Raw genomic sequence first — 10,185 nt, forward strand, 5'->3', positions numbered from 1 at the left:
TTGCATGTCAGAGGATGGGAGATAAATCCAACAAAAATCCAGGGGCCTTCCACTTCAGTAAAATTTCTAAGTGTCCAGTGTTGTGTGGCATGTTGAGATATCCTTTCTAAGGTGAAGCATAAGCTATTGCATCTGGCCCCTCCTACAACCAAAAAGGAGGCACAATGCCTAATTGGTCTCTTTGAATTTTGGAGACAACATATTCCTCATTTGAATGTGCCACTCCAGCCCATTTACTGAGTGACCAGAAAAGCGTCTAGTTTTGAGTGGGGACCGGAAAAGAGGAGGCTCTGCAACAAGTTCAGGCTCCTGTGCAAGCTGCTCTGTCACTTGCACCATATGATCCAGCTGATCCAATGGTGCTGGAAGTGTCAGCAAATAGCGATGCTGTTTGGAGCCTTTGGCAGGCTCTTACAGAAGAATCACAATGCAGGCCCTTAGGATTTTGGAGTAGAACCTTACCATCCTCTGCAGATAACTACTTTCCTTTTGAGAAACAGCTTTTGGCCTGCTATTTGGCCTTGGTAGAAACAGAATGCTTAAACATGGGCCACCAAGTTACCATGAAACCTGAGTTGCCTTTCATGAGCTGGGTGTTGTCTGACCTGCCAAGACAGAGAGTTGGGTGTGCACAACAACACTCCATCATAAAATGGAAATGGTAAGTATGAGAAGGGCTCAAACAGGTCCTGAAGGTACATGTAAGTTACATGAGGAAGTGGCCCAAATGCCCATGGCCTCCATTCCTGCCGCATTAACTTCTCTTTTCCAGCCCAGAGCTATGCCCTCATGGGGAGTTCCTTGCAATCACAATCAGTTGACTAAGGAAGAGAAAACTCAGGCTAGGTTTACAGATGATTCTGTATGATATGCAGGCACCAACCAAAAGTGGACAGCAGCAGCACTGAAGCCCCTTTCTGGGATGTCCCTGAAGCACAGTGGTAAGGGGAAATCCTAGTGGGTGGAACTTCAAGCAGTACACCTAGTTGTTCATTTTGCTTGGAAGGAGACTGGCCAGAGGTGCATTTGTATACTGATTCATGGGTAATTGCTAATGGTTTGACTGGATGGTCAGGGACTTGGAAGGAACATGATTGGAAATTGGTGACAAGGAAGTCTGGGGAAGATGTATGTGGATAGACATTTCTGAGTGGGCAAAAAACATGAAGATATTTGTGTCCCATGTGAATTCTCACCAGAGGGTGATTTCAGCAGAGGAAGATTTTAATAATCAAGTGGATAAGATGACCCGTTTGGTGGATTCCAGTCAGCCTCTTTCCACAGCCACTCCTTTCATTGCCCAATGGGCTCACAAACAAAGTGGTCTTGGTGGTAAGGATGGAGGTTATGCATGGGCTCAGCAACATAGACTTCCACTCACCAAGGCTGACCTGGCCACAGCCACTGCTGGGTGCCCAACATGCCAGCAGCAGAGAGCCACACTCTGTCCCCGATACGGCACCATTCCCCAATGTAATCAGCCTGCTACCTGGTGGCAGGTTGATTATACTGGACCACTTTCATCATGGAAGGGGCAGCGATTTGTTCTCACTGGAATAGATACATACTCTGGATATGGGTTTGCCTTCCCTGCATGCAATGCTTCTGCCAAAACTACCATCCTTGGACTTGTGGAATGCCTTATCCACTGTCAATGGTATTCCACACAGCATTGCTTCTGATCAAGGAACCCACTTCACAGCAAATGAAGTGTGGGAATGGGCACATGCTCACGGAATTCTCTGGTCTTACCATGTTCCCCATCATCCAGAGGCAACTGTGTTATTAGAACAGTAGAATGGCCTTTTGAAGACTCAATTATGTTGCCAACTAGGTGGCAATCCCTTGCAGGGCTGGGGCAGTGTTCTCCAGAGGCTGTGTATGTTCTGAATCAGAGTCCACTCTATGGTGCTGTTCCTCCTGTAGCCAGGATTCATGGGTCCAGGAATCAAGGGGTGGAAAGGTGAGTGATACCACTCACTATTACCCCTAGAGATCCACTAGGAAAATTTTTGCTTCCTATGCATGCCACCTTAAGCTCTGCTGGTCTACAAGTCTGAGTTCCAAAAGAAGGAGTGCTTCTACTAGGAGACACAGCAATAATTCCATTGAACTGGAAGTTAGGACTGCCACCTGGCCACTTTGGACTTCTCATGCCTCTGAATCAACAGGCAGGGAAAGGGATTACTGTACTGACTGGGGTGATTGGTCCTGACTTTCAAGTGTAAATAGGACTGCAACTACACAACTGATGTGGGGAAGTGTTTTCCTGGAATACAGGGGATCCTCTAGGGTGTCTCTTAGTACTATCATGCCCTATGATTAAAGTCAATGGATAATTGCAACAACCCAATCCAGGCAGGGCTACTAATGGCCCAGAAACTTCAGGAATGAAGGTTTGGGTCACCCCACCAGGCAAAGACCATGGCCAGCTGAAGTGCTTGCTGAGGATAAAGGGAACATGGAAAGGGTAGTAGAAGAAGATAATGATAAATATGAACGTGACCAGTTACAGAAATGAGGTCTGTGATGGCATGAATATTTCCTCCTTGTTTTGAGTATGTTTGTATTTGTACATAAAGCAAATATATTTGTTTTCTTCTCTATCTCATCCCCTTATCATATGACATAAGTTGTATTGTTCATTTCATAGTATTTAAGTTATAGGATATCAAGTTTAAGAATCAATGTTACCCAAGGACTTGCACCTTATTCTGGAGAGATTTAGTGCATTTCTGGTTGTATGCAGGACAGCTGATGTTGTTACGCAAAACATATGCCTGCTATTGTGTTCTATTTAGAGATTAAGTATAGTTTAAGGTGACGTGTATAGGTGTCAAATTTACAAGGGGTGGACTGTGGTGGTTAGGTTTATATGTAAACTTGGCCAAGTGATGGTGCCCAGGTGTCTGGTCAAGCAAGCACTGGCCTAACCGTTACTTCAAGGACATTTGTGGCTACTTTCTTAAATCATTGTCAGTTGATTGCATCTGTGGCTGATTACATCAATGAAGGGTGTGTCTTCTGCAATGAGAGAATTCAATCTGCGGAATTTAATCCAATCAGTTGAAGACTTTCAAGGGTGAAGAGAAAGAACGTTCATTTCTTCTTCAGCCAGCCAGACTCTCCTGGGGAATTCATTGAAGACCCTCATTGGAGTGCCAGCTCACAGCCTACCCTACAGAATTTCTCTTCTTCAGATAGCCAGCCTCTCCTGGGGGGTTCTTCAAAGACCTTCATCAGATTTGTCAGCTCGCTGCCTGCCCTGCAGAATTTGGACTCGTGTTCTGCCCTACGGAATTTGGACTTGTGCAACCCCACAGTTGCATGAGACGCTTTTATAAAATCTCATATTTAGATATCTCCTGTTGATTCTGTTTCCCTAGAGAACACTGACTAATACAGGGAATTGCTATGGAATTTTATGCAGCATATCTTTACATGGAAATATGTGCATGATATATAAAATTGGAAAAGCAAATAATAGAACAATATAAAATCCCATTTTTGTAACAACAGAAAACTGTAGTTGTGAATATTCAAACACCAATATTTGCATATTTCTTATATTCATATAGAAAAAGACTGAATGATAAACAGTATTTCTGGGTATTACTGTTGGGGGAAGTAGAAGAGAGGGAGATTTCCAAATATATATTTAATTACTTGGGAGTTTAAACACATACACACAGCTCTGCAAAGAAGAAAACAAATGAAAACAAAAAGACCCCTAATTTCCCTGGCCAGAAACTCCTGTGACATTTTTAAAAATGTCATATATGAAACATGTATAAGGTGAAAAAATATTAAGAGTAAAAGATACAGATGAAAGTGAAAGTCATTTTTCTTCACACAGGCTCCCACCCCCTGATAACTGTCTCCTATAATTCATTCCAAAAAATGAGTTCATGCATGTACCTACTCCATATATGCATCTATTTATCTGTTGTAAAAATGTTACATATTGTACTGCAACTTGATTTTTTGACTCTTGAAGATACAGAGCTACCTTTTTCTTTTTTTGCCAGAGGCATCCCAATTCCATCCTATGGATTTACTGTATTTAGTTAACTTCTCCCCTCTTTATGAATAGATGTTTCCAGACTTTTGCTATGGCAAAACACTGCAGCAATAAATATTATTGTACACACATTTTGTTAAATGTTTGCAACTGTATCCATTTGGAAAATTCCTAGCAGAGGGACTGCTGGGCAAAAGTGGGTGTGACTTTTAAATTCTGACAGGTATTGTCAAATTATCCTCCAGAAAGAATGCAGCAATCTCCATTTCCACCAGCCATGTATGAGAGTGCTCATTTTCCCATCAGGCTTGCAGCACTAGATGTCACTAAACATCTATGTTCACCAGAGAGGTGAAAAATCTTTTATCTGTTTATTCATTGTTGTTTTGATTATTTGCATTTATTTAATGATGAGTGAGGTTCTGCATCTTGTCATATGTCTTTTGGCCAGTTGCATTCCTTTTTTTTTTTTTTTTTTGGTAAAAAATAAGAAAGCATGGTTATTCCTTTCTTATGGACTTGTATTAACTCTTCGTAAATTGAGGAAGTTAGCTTTTTGTCATTTGCTTTTGTAAATAGATTTTCCCAGTTTGTTAGTCATCTTTTTACTTTATTTTTTTTTTCTTGTTTTGCCCATGCAGCCTTTAAAAATGTTTATATGGTCAAATACACCAATTTTGTTTGTTTATGGCTTCTGAATCTTCTCATTTAGGTGTTTCTCATCCCAGATTATAAATTCTTCTACAACTTTTTTTTAATGTTTAAATCATCGGTCTAGCTAGAATTTATTTTGATGAAGAGAGGAATGTTTACTTTTAACTTTGTAGGCATTTATACTGTTTGTGCTTTCTAAAACAAGCAAGTTTTTACTTTGCAATTAAAAAAATCCAGTAGAGGAAAAAAAGGAAAAAGAGAAAGCATAATAACTCATAGAACAAAGGCTGGAAGCAGAAAGACCAGGTAAGAGCTATTTTAATAGTCTTGGTCAGATACAATATGTAACACGTTGACCACCTATTATTTTTCAGGCCCTGTGCTAGGTCCAGAAGACAAAATAAGGGTCTGAACTGAAAAAGTGGCGATGGTAATGGGAAGGAGGGGAAGGATTGATGGAAGGCTTTTAGCACCTAGAACAATCACCATGGCAACGGGAGCCTGAACCATCACCATGGAGACACAGTACTTGTAATTATGACTAGAGGGATGAAGTGACTCCGCTGGTGAGGATTTTGAAAAAGGTAAACAGGCATGTTACAGATACTTGAAAATGACACTATTTCTTCTTAAGTTGATGTCACTGCCTTACTTTTTCCCAGTGTTCTGTTTCAGGGAGGATGGACACAATATGGTTCAAAGACAATACAGATTAAGACAAGCACAAGGTTTATTGGGTCACTGCTCTACATTAATGTACTGGCTAGGGAATAGCCTTTTATTCAAAGAAATCACTATCCTATATAACACACGCTACATATCAAATGTCCTGGTATCCTGAACCTCTGACCCCCAGGCTGCCTGGTTGCTGGAGAGACTGCTCATATACTTTCTTCCCTGCAGCAAACATAAAGAATTCTCTCCAACATTTAAGGGCCAAGAGAAACTTGTAAATAGGAATGTCAGAAAGTAGCAAATTTTAAAGCATCTCTCACAAATTATTCTAACCAGTGAATCTCAATCTTGGCTGCACATTGGAATCACCTGCGTGAGGTGGCGTGGGCGGAAATGGGGGAACTTTGAAAAATCCTGATGCCTGAGTTTCATTCCTCAGACATTCTGATTTAATTTGTCTGGGGTGTGGCCTGGGCATCAGGATTTTTAAAACCTTCTCAGCGATTCTAATGCCAAGGTTGAGAACCACTGCTCTTATCAAAGGTATTATGGGGCAAATTAAACAAAAATAATTCTAGTTAGAGCACACAAAATCCAGAAATCTCCTTTGACCACATCAGGTTCCTGAAATGGATGGGCTCCAGGAGGGCAGAAAATGACTCATGCCTCCATAGGCCCCTTTGGGATCCCCAGAGCCACGAACTGGAATTGATTGCACTGCCCTGGCCTAGACAGCTCCTAGGTATTCCCTACATGACTTGGAAACTGTTGGAACAGAGTAGACATTAGAATAATTTGTGTGGACATATTAAGTGTTGGTAAATGCTTATTAACATTATTATCTGATCAGAACTGGCTCTGGGGGACATTAGAGCACCCCCAGATGGTGCTGTCTTTCTCTTGACAAACAGCAAAAAGACTGAGGCCTCTGTTATAGGCCTTCCACAAAAATTGGCCATCCAAGCCTTCCAGAACTACTATGAGGTAGGAGGCTACCCAGCAGTCCATCATATCTAGTAAAGAAGTGGCCTCAGTTACTGCCTATCTTGTATTGGGCTAGCATGCCTAAGGTTAGAGCCATTGCCATGGAAGCAGCCATGTGATGGTTAGGTTCATGTGTCAACTTGGCCAGTTGATGGTGTCCAGGTGTCTGGTCAAGCAAGCACTGGCCTAACCATCACTGCAAGGACATTTGCAGCTGCTTAATAAGCCAGAAGGCTGGTTTATTAAATCAGCAGTCAATTGGCTGCAGCTGTGACTGATTACATCAATGAAGGGCATGTCTTCCACAATGAGGGAATGCAATCAGCTGGATTTAATCCAATTAGTTGAAGAATTTAAAGCGAGACAGATAGAGGACCTTCACTTCTTCTTCGCCTGACCAGAGAAGCGTTTCCTGAGGAGTTCATTGAAATTGCCAGTTCTTTGCCTGAGGAGTTCATTGAACATGTTCATCAGAGTTGCCAGTTTGCTACCTGAGGAGTTCATCGAATATCTTCATTGGAGTTGCCAGTCTGCTGCCTTCCCTGTGGAATTTGGACTCGTGCATCCCCACAGTTGCGTGAGACACTATTATAAATCTTATATTTATAGATATCTCTTGTTGATTCTGTTTCCCTAGAGAACCCTAACTAATACAAGCCACATTTCATGAGCCTGGTTTACCCTAGAGAGAACCCCCTTCACAGATGAACTGAAAATCATAGGCCTTCATCACATAATAACAGAGAAGTAGCAAAGGGCACACTTCTAGTATTTTTGTTTTTCAAAGTCCCAAGCCCCAAGAGCCCTACTAAATAACAGTAAGAGTAAAGCCAACTGGATAAGGCCCTATCATACAGATACAAGGTCACAAAGTCCATTTCAAACAAGTTGAAATACCAGTAGGCCTACTTCCAGGTGGAAAAAACCTGGGTGAGCCCTGCCTCATCTCTCTGAACTTGGATCAACCAAGGTACTGTTTTCTAGGTTCAGACTCCTCAGCATACTTAGTAACTAGGGGAAGGCAATACACTCAGGCATCAGACAGTTGTGCTGAAAGAAAAGAAAAAAAGAAAGAGAGAAAGAGAAAAATTTGCTGCCTAAATGTCCTAACCTAGCTGATGTGAACCTGATGTGGCCAGTACAGCCACAGAGGGATCTCCCAAGGAGTAAACACAAGGCTTGCTTGAACTTCATCCCCACAGCACACAAGAATCATAGGTTTGTGGGGGAGTTGTAGTATAATGAGGATGATTGAAAGGATGGAATCATCTGCACTGCTTGGAGGGTGCAGCAAAGAAGGCTTTGCTCCTTCGCAAATAGTCTTGGATGAAATCCTTGGGAAGAAGCGGGCAGAGGCACCTATAATGGGGTGAACAATAGAGCTTAGTAGCTAGTGTATGAGCTCTGGAGTGGGACTGCCTGAGCTCAAATCCAGCTCTACTGATTACTAGCTGTGTGACTTTGGGCAAGTTTCTTAACCCTCTGTGACTTAGTTTACCTCCCTGCAAAACAGGATTGATAATAGTACCTACTTTTTAGGGTTGTTGCAAGGATTAAATAAAGTCTTACGAAAAATATATTTGGCACATTGCCTGGCTGATATTCAGTGCTCAGTGGATCTAAGTTTTATCATTATCATTATTATGGAAAATGGCAAAGTCCATACTGTTATTATGGCTCTGGTGTTGGTCGGACTGGGTTGAGCTTTGCCTCTGTCACTTTCCTGAGCCTGGGTTTCCTCAACTGTGACATGTGGGAAAAGCATCAGTTCACAGCTTATTGGGTTATGGTTTGGATTAAAGGGGTAACATAGTGGCACAGCACCGGCTGGAAGGCAGTCAGTCAGCATTAGCTATCATCATTGACTAGGGCTGCTCCTTCAGGGCCCCAGCCCTCAGGGTCAGGTAAGCTCTGCAGGCCCCTGTGCTACCTCTGCCTTTGTCACCCCACTGCTCTAAGAGCCCTTTGATCCTTGGCTCCCCGAGCTGTTTCTTAAAGTGGCAATTCAACAGCTCCTCCTTGTAGGTGACAACCCTGTCTGGAATTTGGCATTGAGTTGGAGCCCATCACTCCCAGGGACTTTATGATATCCTAATGCGGCAGTCACTGTCAACCAGTCAGGCCTGAACACCCCAGAGGGCAACTGCCCTCCAACATTCTTGGAGGATCGGAGAATCCCGTCTTTGAACGGCCCAGGTGTGGGAGCCTGCATATTTACGAAAGCCAGGACTTCCCAGGGACCCCTCCCAGTCCGTAGGAGGACTGCGCAAGGATCAGGTGGCAACCCTGAGACCCGCCGTGATCAAATGGCTTGGGCGCCTTGGCTCTAGGCTGGGATGGCCAAGCCCCAGTCTGCACCTGCAGCCTCGGCATCCCAGAGGAAGGCTGAGGGTGCATCGCCCCCTGGTGGCCGCGGGGCAGACACCAGCCGGGATTGACGGTGCTACGTGGCCGGGACCGATCTCTTCGGTTAGGGAAGAGTGGCTGCGCCGGGCGGCAACCAGTTCTGAATCTTCGCTTCGCTTCTCAGAAAACATGCTCTGGGACGCTGAGCCCAGTGCCGCGCTGTCCCCAGCACCACTGCACTGTCCCCGGAAAGACACACACACGCATACAACACACACACCGCCCAAAGCCACTTAACCGCTCTACCCTCACCAACACTCACTCGCTTTCCTGCAGGAGGCGGGATTTTAAATCCGAGGGGCGTGTGCACCGCTGACCCCTTCGCGAGCCGCCCCCGGGACTTGGCGACTGGAGGAAAGGTCCTTCCCAAGGGACCAAGGGACGGCGGCCGCCTGCGCTTCCAGAGCTAGTGGGTTCTTGACCTTGAGAGAGCGCAGGACGCACCAGGCAAGGTGCCTGGATCACAGCCTGAGAGATTTTGATTCAACATAGGGCCTAGGGGCTAGGATGGAAATCAAATACAGCAGTGTATTTAAAAATACATAACGAAAAAGGATTTGTTCCAGAAATACGAGTGGTTTAAAATCAGAAAAATCTATCAAAAAAGTAAAGGAGGAAAGCCACATACTCATCTGGGTAGATGCAAAATAACACATATATTTTCACATTCAATGATATTTCATGATAAAACTTTAGAGAATTGGGAGTAAAGGGTATCTTTCCAAAGGTAGAGCAAATATCATTTTTACTAGTGAAATGTGAGCTGTGATATGAAAGCCAGGTGCAAGGCAAAGATGCCCACTAGCACTACCACGACTCTGTGTTGTAGCGGAGGGTCCAGCCCTGAGCTGTTCACGGTTGTCCTTAGCCACATGTGGCTATTAAGGTTCATATTTAAATTAAATTAAATTAAATTAAATTAAATTAAAAATCAAAAATTCCTCAGTTGCATTAGTGACATTTCAAGTGCTACCTAGCCATGTGTGGTTTGTGATTACCATATTGGACAACCCAGCAATAGAACATTTCCATCTCTGTAGAAAGTTCTATTGGATAATACTGGTCTAGCCAATGTAAAACAACAATGACAACACGCACACACAGACGGAAATGAAATAAGAGACCTAAGATTTGTAATGAAAAAGGCAAGATTTTCCTTATCTGCAGACAATATAATTGTCTACGTAGAATATCTAAAAAAATCTGCAAATAAACTATTTGAATTAACAAGAGTTTAACAATGTTACCATACACAAGATCAGCATAACAATAGTAGTTACCATATATTGACTTTTACTACATTTCTTGCAAGCTGTCAACAGTTTCGTGTATTAACTAGTTTAATTCTTACAACCTGGAGATAAGTACAATTATTACCCCTACTTTGCAGATGTCGAAACTGAGGCCGAGGCCGAGGCCCGAGGCCTTCCGGAGCAGAGGTCACC

The sequence above is a fragment of the Choloepus didactylus genome, chromosome 2 (genome assembly GCF_015220235.1).
Source record: "Choloepus didactylus isolate mChoDid1 chromosome 2, mChoDid1.pri, whole genome shotgun sequence".
NCBI classification, from domain to species: domain Eukaryota; kingdom Metazoa; phylum Chordata; class Mammalia; order Pilosa; family Megalonychidae; genus Choloepus; species Choloepus didactylus.